Below are 12,608 nucleotides of genomic sequence, written 5' to 3' on the forward strand. Positions count from 1 at the left end.
CTTTCAACCACAATCTGCCCTGTCTCGAGGGCCATTTCACAAAAGATATTGCGGTAATGATTTTACAGTGCAAATATGCTTATTAAGTTTTACAGCTGAGTGCAGTTTGCCCTTTTATGCTTCTGATTGCAGTTATCCATGTGGCAAAGTTGCCTTTGCATCAAGAACACAGTAGGCAGAACAACAGCAGAGAGGAAAAGAAATCTGAAATGTTCACACCTCGAGCTGCAGGTTCTGACTGACGAAGTGCAGAGACATTCCTCAAAACTTGAGGCAGTCTGGAACGTCTGGGTGTGACATATGACACCCCAAATAAATGCGCTTTAGTGACCACCAGCTCTCTGAGGCGCTTAAAATTTCACTGTACCTGCATGTGGCTGTTAGCACTGATCTTTGTGGATTGGACTGTTTTTGCAATGAGGCTCATTTGCATAGAAAGAGGCCAATTTTGCACCAAAGATATGCATATAATTTAGATACTGTGCAAATAGCACAGGAGCTCTGAGACGCTATTTGCTTGGCAGTGCAGTTAGGGGTGCATTTGAGAATTACAGAGTTTCTTTTTGTCTTATTTGTGCAGGTTTAGTGGCCACAAAAGCCACCAAATTCTTTTGTGAACTGATGGATTACTGAGCGCGCCTGCAGTGTAGCCAGGGCATCGCTGGCCTTCACCTGCAAAATGTTAATCAAATTAAAACATTCTGATAAGGAAGAGACTCAAAATGACCATAAAGAGAGAAAAAAACAACCACAAAGAGATACAAAGGAACAGCAGAGAGACACAAAATAATGACAAAAACAGGCAAAAATACAAAGAGACCCAAGTCTCACACAACCCTGGCACACAGTATAATTACACACTGGCACAAAATGAATAAAAAAGGCACCAAATTAACACAAAACACAAAATTGCCTCAATAGGACACAAAATAACCTCAAAGAGACCCAAACGACTGCAAAAAGACACAAAGTACCCACAAGGCCACAATATGGTTACAAACTGACACAAAACAAACAAAAAAGAAAAGATGCAAAATGACCTCAGAGAGAGAGAGAGAGAGAGAGACAAAATCACCTCAATAGGACACAAAATTACCTCAAAAAGACCCAGTTGACTTCAAAAAAACACAAAACACCCGCAAGGAGATAGAAAGTATCCACAAGGATACACATTATATGATTACAAACTGGAACAAAATGACCAATAAGAGACACAAGATGACCTTAAAGAGAGAGAAAATCACCGCAATAAGGCACAAAATTTCCTTAAAGAGACCCAGACAACTACAAAAGACACAAAATAACCTTAAAGAGACCCAAACAACTGCAAAAAGACACAAATCAACCACAAGGAAACACAAAGCAACCACAAGGACACACAATATGGTTACAAACTGGAACATAACAACCAAAAAAAGACACAAAATTACCTCAATAAGGCACAAAATCACCACAAAGAGACCCAAACGACTGCAAAAAGACATAAAACAACCACAAGGACACACAATATGATTACAAACTAGAACAAAACAACCAAAAAAAGACACAAAATTACCTCAAAGAGAGACAAAATCACCTCAGTAAGGCACAACATAACCTTAAAGAGACCCAAACGACTGCAAAAAGACACAAATCAACCACAAGAAAACACAAAACAACCACAAAAACAACCACAAGGACACACAGTATGATTACAAAGAGGAACAAAACCACCAAAAATGACACAAAATCACCTCAAAGAGACACAAACGACTACAGAGAGACACAAAACAACTGCGTGGAGACACAAAGCAACCACAAGGACACACAATATAATTCCAAACTAGAACACAACAACCAAAAAAAAGACACAAAATTACCTCAATAAGGCACAAAATCACCACAAAGACACCCAAGCGACTGCAAAAAGACACAAAACAAGCACAAGGACACACAAAACAACCACAAGGAGACACAGTATGATTACGAAGAGGAACAAGACGACCAAAAAAAGACACAAAATTACCTTAAAGAGACCCAAACGTATGCAAAAAGACACAAAACAACCACAGGGAAGGTGGAAAGGTGGTGGGGCCCTTTGCATTTCTGCACCCAAGGGCTTATTGTCTCCTTATCCGCCGTGGACTCCTGTATGTTTTTGGAATAGCTGTACTCTGTTTCTTTTTTACCAGCTTGCCAACTTGACTTGATTCACCACTTGATTGTCTCCATTTTTTGGTCATTTACGAGCACTTTCTGCCAACAGTGAGCGTTCTCTGAGCAGTACATGTATGTCTTTCCCAGTGGAAACCATCTTTAGTCAAGTGATGTGTTCTAGTTGACAGGAGATGGTGAAGCGGGGGACTTCTTCCATTTAATAACAGCAGGAGGAGGATGTTCTGATAAAACTGCGTTTTCAGTAGAAAGGGCAGCCGCAAACCAATAAAGGCGTGCACGCTCAACACAGGTGTGCTGTGCTGAATGCTTAATGTGGATCACGGCCATGACACCGAGCTTATCATTTAATGCAGCGGACATATAATTGAGATTTCATTTGGAACAGAAAGATTTTGGTTTATGTAATTGCAGCTCAGGGACACTGGCTCTCTTTGGATTGAATGGTAGTCTGTTTATTACAAGAGGAAATTAAAAAAAAAAACAAAAAAACAGGAGTATGAGAGTACATTTTTCATCTTTATCAGTATTTCTGATACGGTGACATTTGAATGGACTGCGTGGCCCTGCTCTTGTTGAGTGATTAGAGGCAGGAGACCCCTCCCACTGAGTGACCTTTCGTAGTTGTCAGTTATAGTACAGAGAAAATTACAGCAATGGTTGTCTGCACATTACAGCGGCGAGATAGAGACGGAGAGGAGGGAAAGGGCAGAGGGATGGACAGCTCTGGGAGAGGAGAGAGGAGAGAGGGGTGAGTGTGTCCTCTACGATGCTGTAGGTGGGAGTACATAAACCTCTTTAATCAATGATCAGAGACTACACTAACACAGTCCCGTGGGCCTCCAGAGAGCACGTTGTTTCTCCTCATCTTTTCTCTCCCTGCTTCCCTCCTTTCTTTCTTTACATTTCTGTACTTCCCTCCAATCCTCATTTCTTGTTTGTTATCAGGCCAGTCTCAGCTCCTCTGTGTCCTATTTGGCCATATATCAGAGTGATAAGACACTGGTATATAACGCAACATCCAGCTTTCCAATTCCCCATCGCTCTGGCCTCCAGCTAAACCCACACAGATGGGTGGACACACACACACACACACACACACACACACATAAAAAGTAAATGTATGTGAAGAAGCACCAGCATGCCAAGCTTCTCAGGAGTAAACCTCGATAATCCACCCCACATGTCGCGCCATCACATAAACACACACACACACACACACACTGAACATGTCTTAATCCCTCTCTGCGAACACTGCGAGAAAGTAAACACGTCTCATTTTATTTCTTTTTTAATTACTCATATCTTCATTTCCATATTGTATAATCCTAAAGTCAGTATTTATTGAAGTTTGTAACACCTCATAAAAAAGTTACAAAAGTGGCTTTGGGTCCAGAGAATCCCCAGCAGGCGTGGAAATTTACCAAATGGCTCAGAGCGCCGGTGTCCAGCCGTGCGGGGTGACGAAGCGCGGCGGGGCGGATACAGTAACGTGGGCTGTCTATCCAGCCTTTAAATTACCAATGCCAGTCTGATACCCTGGCAAACACGGAACAGGATGCCTCTGAGTTATTGCCTTCTTGACTAAAGCCTTGTCCCGGGCTCAAGATGGATCAGACCTCTGGCAACATCAATAACGCAGCAGCCAGCCCTCAACCAAATTAGAGTGTTAAATTTGGAGGAGAAGAGCCAGTAGGTTGAATGTGTGTGTGTGTGTGCGTATTTGGAGATGGAGGGGGGAAGAAGGAGATAAATGGAGACAGGGGCAGGCTGGGGTGGCATATTATCAGTATGGGTCTGTGGATAGATGTTCAGTTTGTCTGCTGGCTGTTGGAGTCCTTGGATAGGCTGTCTGGAGCAGTGAGAGGGCACATTCTCGATGCTGCATATAGAAGTCTATTGATTTTCCTGCCTCTCCCTCCTTGTGTCTCCAATCTTCTTTTTCTCTATTCTTCTTTCCCTCTCCTCTGCGTCTCTCCCTTACTGGCCTTTTTTTGTTCCTCGCTCTCCCTCGCTCCCCGTCTCCCTGACTTTATGTCTTTTATTACTCCTCTGGTCATTGTTATGACTCTCGCCGGCATAATGTTTTGATAGCCTCTTGAACTCCAATGTGGTACACCACAAGGCTGTCAATTGCCGTCTAACCGTGTCTGTCCCCCGTACGATCCTCAGCAGGATCCTCGTCACTGGCTTTTAAAAAAAAAAAAAGAAAAGGAGTCACCTCCCTTAAATCCATCCACTGCCTAATCTGCCATCCCACTATCCGCTTCTTGTCTCCAAGTTTCTCTTCTTCTTTCTTTTCATGGTGTAATTCCTCCATTTTTCCATATCAAACACTCCTGCTGAATCTAATCCTGTGCTATTGGCTGCTGCATATTAAATGAATGGGATTTGTTAAAGAACAGCCTTGAGGGACACTGGGCTCCGGCGTGGTGTGGGATGAAACTGCGTTACACACCACTCTGTGCTGACTGAGCACGGGCTTTTTTGTATCCAGTGAACCAGGGGAATAACGAAGCAACCAAAGTGTTGAAAATGAGCTTAAGTACACTGTGGTGAGAAACCACACTGAGCCTTTCTGTGTACATCACTGAGGGTTGATAATGACAATGCATTTTAAAATCCACTGAATTCGCTTCATGTCCGTACTGTCAAACTCTCTGAAAACACCTGTCTGTATCCCTGGATAAAATGGTGGTGCCTTTCTCAGCAGGGTGAAGGCTGTCCGCTCTTGTTAAATCAGGCCAGTCTTAAAAACAAAACCCTGTTTATTACAAAAGCATCCAGATCTCACCATTGGCTCTCATTGAAAGTAATCAATGCTGACTCATCATACTGGCGAAGACAAATGTCCTCGCTGGACTTGCATGCTTCATTTTTACCTACATACGTTCTTATGGTGCCAACATGGAGGACAATGTTGCTAAAGCTAGCTGTGTCTTGTTCCCTTATCATCCCTACACAAAGTCAGCACCTTCAGATTATTGGAAGCTCTGGCTCCAGGTAAACAGAACACTGTGGCTGGCGATGCTAATCTCATATTGTGGGTAATGGAGTTGTTATTACTAGCATGTGTTGTTTAACCCTGAGGCAACAGGACTGGCATCATAAAGTAATTGGCAGACAGGAGCGGTGACTGTAGACCAGGCCACAAACTGTAACCGGTTGCTCTCTCAGAGTCTTTCGACGTTGTAGAACAGGGAGAAACTCTGTCCATGAGGTTTGGCCAGTACTATCGTGGACAGGCCTCCTGTCAAGTCTATAGTGCCTGTAACATCTAGAGCAGTGATACTCAACTTACAAGTGGGCCAAATGTGGCCTGCGATAGGGTGCCAGTTGGCAACAGTTTTTTATTCACAATGAAAATAAACTAGTGCACAATGGGATTTTTTGTGTGTGTGTGTGTACTTTGAATTTAAATACGGTGGCAGAGTGCATTAAATAAACATCAAAATAGACCTTGTTTATCCAAAAGAGAAAAAAAAAGTGCCAGAGGAGGATCTCCTGCACCTGCCAACAGCAGCCAAGGCTAAGCCCCGAATGTCCTCAAATCCTAGAAATGCCCCTCCGTACACCTGACCTGCGTGGATTTTTCTCTGGGCAAAGATGAATAAGGACAGCAAATGTTAAGAGGTGGAAAACAGGCACTTCCTTTATTATATACACTGGTAAATATTATTAATGTTTCTTTATCAACTAGCCCCTGGCCTCCTGTCATTTTGTGAATATGGCCCGGGGGTAAAGCAAGTTGAGTGCATCTGACTTTAGACTTTAGCTGAAATAAGATGGTGTAACTTTCCGCCATGTCTCTCTAGAAGAGACTTTCTATCTGCAAGTTTGGCTTCTTTAAGGTTACACTATGCAGGATTTTCCTGTAAACAAGGGGATAGACTCCCTCTCAATCTTCACTTATGACCTACTAGTTGTGTGGCAGTGTATCTGTCTGCAGAGACTCTGTCCTCTGCCCGTATTTTCTTATGTTTTGCTTATTTTGCTGTGGTCTGGATGTTGTTGGGTGCAGAGCACAGGTGAGAACTTTATAAAATAGGTAGCGACCAGGGATCTTATTTATAAAACAATGCGTAGGATCCATACTAACAATGTACGTACAGACAAAGCCAGAAATGGTGCCCGCCAAAAAATCTTCAACAATTTCTACAAGCACCTTCCACCTTATCATGTGTGTTGCCAATTTCCTGTCTCTAAAATGTTTGTAAGCATGGGTCAAAGTTTCTCCCATCAAGTCTGCTTTTATAGATCACAACTTTTGCATGGGAAGTGGCGTACGCCTCTTAAAGGCCTTGTTTTGTGTGTTCATGAACGAGACCCCTGGTGCCAGGCCGTGAGCAGCACGCATCCAAGAAGACGCTTTGAAAATTGCGGACGCAAATATAGCAAGGCGATATGGCAATCTAGGAAAACTTTCACTTTTACTTTCACTTTCACTGGCAATAGTGCTAAGAATAGTAACCAGTTATTTTCTGCCTTGTTTACCTTTAACTGGGGATGTCTTGGAGCTAAGTTAGTAAATTAGGCGAGGCTAGAAGCTAAGCTAACAGGGCAATAATAAAAGCAACACCTCTGATGCTGGAGCATGGTCTTACTCTGAAGTCGTCGAAATCCGGTGCTTGGGCAGTGGCTTGCGGCGTCAGAAACCAACAAAAAAAAAAAGGCATCCTTTAACGCACCCAGCAGCGTCAGGAGGAAACAAGGCGGGACAAGGACAATACTTAGGTCAGCGAACATCTGAGCGGGGATGGGTCCAACAAACACTGACTTTCACCCGAGAGCCGACGTAGCGCGTGTATTTTGAAAGAGACTGTATGTAAACAGTAAATTTTCTGTGAAAATGGAAGTGTATCTTGAAAAAAGACAACTTGACACGGTGTCCCAAAAGATCAACGACCATCACACCCAGGGTACCTTTCACGTCGTATGTGGACGTGGAAAGTCCATGACCAAAGCATCAATATGTGAGGTCGGAGTGAGAATGTGTTGGATGCTGAGATTGTATTGAAAATGAAAGGTAACAAATCTAATATGATGTAGACCAAGCTCAGAAAGGATAATAGTCAGTAAGAAGAGTGAGGAGATGTAAACAGAATATGGAGGAGGGAGAGAGCTGATAGACAGAAGTCTCTAGGAAGTCCATATGTGTGTTACAACATGTACATCATGTCCAATTTGCCACGTTTAATTTGTTCTCACAGCCATTTTCAGCATTCAGGAAGTGTTGTCTGCATGTGTGTTTAAGAAAAGCAGCTCATGAAACTGAGTCTCTCCATGGACCAAGTCAAATTTGCTGTGCCTGGAAAGGTCATTGAACATCACAGCAATATGAAAGGCAAATATTTGCCGTTTTGCAAAGTGCTGTTGGTTTTAAAACTGTTAAAATAAAACACACAGGGAATAAATTATTCAGTGCGGGAATTTCTGTGTAGCAGGCGAAAAGCTCAAGTAAAATATCAACGTTCACTGACATTTTGGGGAATAGAAAGTGCTGATTTATATATGTAAAAGTCAATGAAACAAACTGCAATGTTTGTAAAGCTAATGCACCATCAAAATTTTGGGTTTAATATTCTGCAGTGAGCCTAAAAAAAACACAGAAAAGCTGTCTTAAACAGGCATTTTTACGGCGTCATAAAAATGCTTTATTATCTTTGCTGCCACAACAAAACCTGGTGATTATTCAGCCTCTAGGAGCCCCATCACAGGCAGCTGTATTTTATTTTCTAGATTGCATGACCCAGAGCTCCCATTATGGCAGATGAATGACTAAATCTCTTGACTGTTACTGGTGGCAGATCCACAGCAGAACTGCAAAACAAGTTTTGTTGTTGTTTTTATGAATATTTTCGCACATCACAGCCCTCAAAGATCAGTGGGGTGGCAGACCAAAGTGCTATGTTAACTTCAGTAACACTAACTATGGATGCAGAGCTCCAATTTTCCCTGTGCACAACATATGCTTTTTAATCATGTATTTGTTTTGTTAGTGCAGTGCCTTCTGCTCACATATGCACAAATCATTGTTCCGAGAGAATCTGTAGTTCTCATTCAACTTTCCATAACTTCACAGTTTTGGATTGGAAGTTTACAATAATCGTCGCTATCCCCATACCAGCCAAACATGGGGGACATTTATTCCAATTGGCATTTAGGGAAGACACAGTCAAACCAACTGGCTCAATGAGGAGTAAAACTTCAAAGTAAAACATTCAGCCACACGCAGATGAAACCATCAACTGCTGCAACTGTTAGAGCATTCAGGCGTCGTCATCGCCTCTGATTTTATTGTAGTCATTTTCATTTAGCCGCCTCTGTAAACCAGATAAGAGAAGACCTCTGCTGAGCCATATGTCACCCCATTAAAAACACAGACAGGGATTTACCAAGAAGGCTTGTTTTTTTTCCCTACTTCCTCCACGATGAATCCCTATCTGAGTTTTTATTGTCAGGCACAGCCTTAGGGCCCCTGAGGGTGCGCAGAGTTTCATAAAGCTCCGAACAACATCACCTCTGTGCGCCACCGATTGGGAAATGATGGGAGGGATGGATGGAGACAGAGAGCTTGACAGGGTGCTGTCAGAGGGAATATAATCCTGTGTATGGACTCATTGTGTGGCTGTGCACTAACCTGGACGTGGTTATGTGGATAACCGTTACAATGGAACATTCAGGCGCTATCAGATTAGACGTCTCAAACCTGCTTCCTGTTAGCGAAAGAATATTTCACCTTTCTATCTGTATCTAGCAGGTCTGTCCTTGTAGAGGGCAAAGAATGGAGACAAACTACCAGCACGCAGCCATGTTGTTTTTCACATCAGTTTCCAACACACTGCTTTTATTACCTCTAAACGAGAGGGCTGTGGATATAGATTTATTATGATGTGAAACTGCTCAGCAGACACACTGGAAATAGGGGCTATATTACGCCTGTAGCAAACCCAACAAGATTTGAATAGCAGCGTCCCTGAGATGCTACTTTCCTGCTTTCATTCTCCATTTGCAGTCAGAGTCACCCAGTCACACATGCAGGCGCACGCCGTCGAAAAATGGAGCTGCCTGTCATCAAGGTTAACAGTGAAATGTGTGATTTCAAATTGAGGTATTTTCTAGCTACAGAGGAGTGGCAGCGGAGAGGATGAGTGCACCCAGCTGGGGTTTTTCGAGCTGCCAGATTGCCTCACTGACTTCCCTCCCTCTCGCTGAAAGCAGAGCGGAGCAGTGGCAGGGGTGCTTGGCTCCTAGCGTCAGTCACAACGCATCATGCAGGAGCCGGCCCACAGCGGGTCGAGGGGCCTCCTCGTGTAGGGCATGTCAGATACACCCACAAATCTGTCCCAGCAGGGAGGATTCATAGACGGGGAAAAGGGGAGGGAGGTTTTCTTGAGCAGTGCGGGTGGTGGATATGAAGGTGTAAATTACAGAATCTGTTGGGCAATAAAGAGAAAGGGTGTTTGCAAATTGCAGAGGTGGCTTAGGGGAATTTTTGGGAAGCAAGCTTCTTTTCAGAGTTTGTGCTGGCAGGAGCACTGTGAGGTCAGGTCATGTAAAGTAGTTCTTCTTTGTCGAGTTTTAAACAGGTCTCCAGGCAAACTCTCCTGCCCAGAGCTTGCTTCTGCTAATAGCACTGCTCTGCTGTCAGAACAACTTCTTGATGGTAACCACAGTGGAATACGAACATGCAGGCGAGGGAGTATGAGATCCCCAATCTGTGTGTGTGTGCTTCTCTTTCTGACTTGGGGCTTTTTGTAATTGCATATTCGCCACAAACACAACACACTCGGTCATGTGTGCAAGGTCAGTGAAGGTGTGTCCAGGCATACTTGTTATTTTTATTTGTATTTGCACAGCACAATATGTGCAAAAGGTTTAGGAGAAGTAGAATGTAAACAGCGGGGTTCGGTGATTAATCTTTGTCCTCTCAGCCAGTCACATTATTGGGCTCACCTGTTTTAAGTCCTGCCAATCACAGTGAGGCATGATAAAAAAAAAAATCTCCCCAAAAGGAGAGAGAAGAGTGCAAATCAGCCTTTTTCCAAACAGGAAACAAATATTGTTTTCTGTGAGCTGCAGACTCGCAAGACACAAATACATAGCACCATAAATTATTGCCAAGGGCAGATGATGCGCCTCTGTAAGTCAAAGTTATATTTGTGGAGATATTGAATGTCTGGTCAGATTTTTTTCCCATAGAGATGCAAGGTTTTATTCTGAAACACAATGATCCACACTTACTATTCTGTGCAGGTACTGCTTGATTCCTGAATCACCCCTTTGAGATTTCACCAAGACAATCACACAGCCAGAGTCGTACAGTAATTGCAGTATATTCCCATTAAAAATTGCATTTTAAAAATCGGAGGAGATACTTTCTCCCGTGTGTGCTTTTCCCCGTCGTCATTATAATCACGGTAATGAATTTGATTTTGAGTGCCTTTTATGTAACCCAAGGACACTTTTCATACAGAAAAAAAGAAAAAAAAACAAAAAACGTGTTAATGAAAAATCTTGGATAAAAAGGTTTAGAGTTAAAACAGAAATAAACCCTTACATTGCAGACTGAGGCAGCTCGTGTGGTTGCTTTGCAGCAGCCTGTTGTTGGTTGTGTATGATTTTATTGAGGTAACCACAGTGGGTCATTGTGCAGTTTGACGTGGCACTTTTCAAGAAGAAACTGCAGATGCACAGATGCAGTCCGTCCTGTTGCCTTCAGGTGGTTGTATGGAGATAGCAGATAACAGAAAGAATTACTCATAACACAGCCCGTTTTACTCACATTCTGCTGTAATCACTTCATGGTTGTATTTTGGAGGCTGATCTGAATCTATAAAGTGGTCGGACAGTGTTGAATCAAAGTGTTTATGGCTGTTATTCAGGATCATTTTGTACAGGCTTATGGTGCTGCATGATCAACTAAGTAACACACAGACACAGAGTGTAAGACAGAATACCAACTAGGGGTGTGCCATATCATCTCATACACGATAATAACAGTATAAGTTTTAATATCATATAAAAAATTGATGTGATACTCACAATATTTTGATTTGTTGACATATTGACATCTTAGTGTTACCCACAGCAACAACAAGCATGGCTGAAAGCAAAATTATGACCCACTCAAAGGTGGTTCCAAAAAGAGGAGCAGCTTCAGTAATGTGGAATAAACTGTGGCGTCCTGAATGTTTTATGAACAGCCCTGGACTTCTCAGACTCTTTAGCGAGTTACCTCTCAGAGGGAACTCATTCAGCGGCTCCTCTGGCAGCAGCACAGCGTCTTTCCTTCTTCTCTCTCACACGGGAGTTGGTGTTGTCACCTGATTTTGTCAGAAACCTTTGGTAATGTAAACCCTCGATGATGCTCGCGGCTCTGTGAAAAACGTACATGTGAATGTGTGATAGTTCTGGTATCATAACGGCCTATCACAGGTCACAGCTTGGTGATTAGAGGAGAAATGGCAGAGCATAAAGGTCCAGGTGATAAAAAAAAAAAACCTGACTCAGTCATTTTGGATTTTGCTAAAAGAAGGAAATCACCTGTTGATTCATATATATAGAGCCCGGGAACATTTTTTTGTTTTTGGGAGCTGTTTAAATGTGTAATTTGTGGTCATGTTTTTTTTTGTTTGTTTTTTGAAATATTAATATTATATACATAATCTGATTAATTAAAGAAATTAGAGATAATTTTTGCTTAGTTTTTACTGAATATTTGAAGGCAAACTCTTAGGTTAACATGTTAGCCTGAGTGTCAGACTGAAGCTCCCAGAACCTTCAGTCTGACATGGCTTCCATTGAAGGTGATTTACAAGGGGGAGGGAATTTGATTTTTCCCTAACCAATCAGTAGAGATCAACGACTCACCCAGAATCTGACGTCATTAGTATCCATGCCTCGGGGGTGCCGAAAACAAGCGAACATTGCCCGTTTAAAATGCCTCTGTCGTGGTGCACGCCCAGCTGCATCACCGTTAAATCCAGTTTAGCAGCTTCCTTAATTTGGTCCTCCATTAACGTGAGTAGTGGCGAAATACCTCGATAGCATCGTTAATGTGGTCTGTCGGATCTGTAGCGGTCGCCATTGTTGCTATCCTCACCAGTTACCCACCGGCGTACAGCTTGACATCAGCGTGGCGCTGATTGGCTAATCGCTAGACCCGCCCCCACCCCCGGTGTTCATTGGTCCGTCCATCGTTTGGACGAGATAAATCGCAAATTCATTGCAGTATGCCAGACCAGAGATGCAGTGGGTGGGGTCTATGGTCTGGAACCAGGCTATTAACATGTTAAACTATATCACTTATTTTGTTGCAATTCTATTTTCCTTTTTTACTAATTTGTCATATCGTCAAGAATATCATTATTGCAAAAATACCCTGAAATATCACAATATTATTTTAGGGCCATATTGCCCATCCCTAATACCAACGCCTCTGCTGCACTTAT

At 42.8% G+C, this 12,608-nt stretch overlaps 1 protein-coding gene and 1 long non-coding RNA gene across 3 annotated transcripts in view; one reads left to right on the forward strand and one right to left on the reverse strand.

The window, feature by feature from the left end:
• ncanb (neurocan b) overlaps positions 1-12,608 on the forward strand; it is a 268,070-nt gene that overhangs the window by 151,564 nt on the left and 103,898 nt on the right. The gene's annotated exons all lie outside the window — the stretch shown is intronic.
• The window catches only part of LOC125896356 (uncharacterized), a 179,240-nt gene that overhangs the window by 62,603 nt on the left and 104,029 nt on the right, over positions 1-12,608 (reverse strand). The window lies entirely within an intron of this gene.

This window comes from Epinephelus fuscoguttatus, linkage group LG10, assembly GCF_011397635.1.
Source record: "Epinephelus fuscoguttatus linkage group LG10, E.fuscoguttatus.final_Chr_v1".
NCBI lineage: Eukaryota > Metazoa > Chordata > Actinopteri > Perciformes > Serranidae > Epinephelus > Epinephelus fuscoguttatus.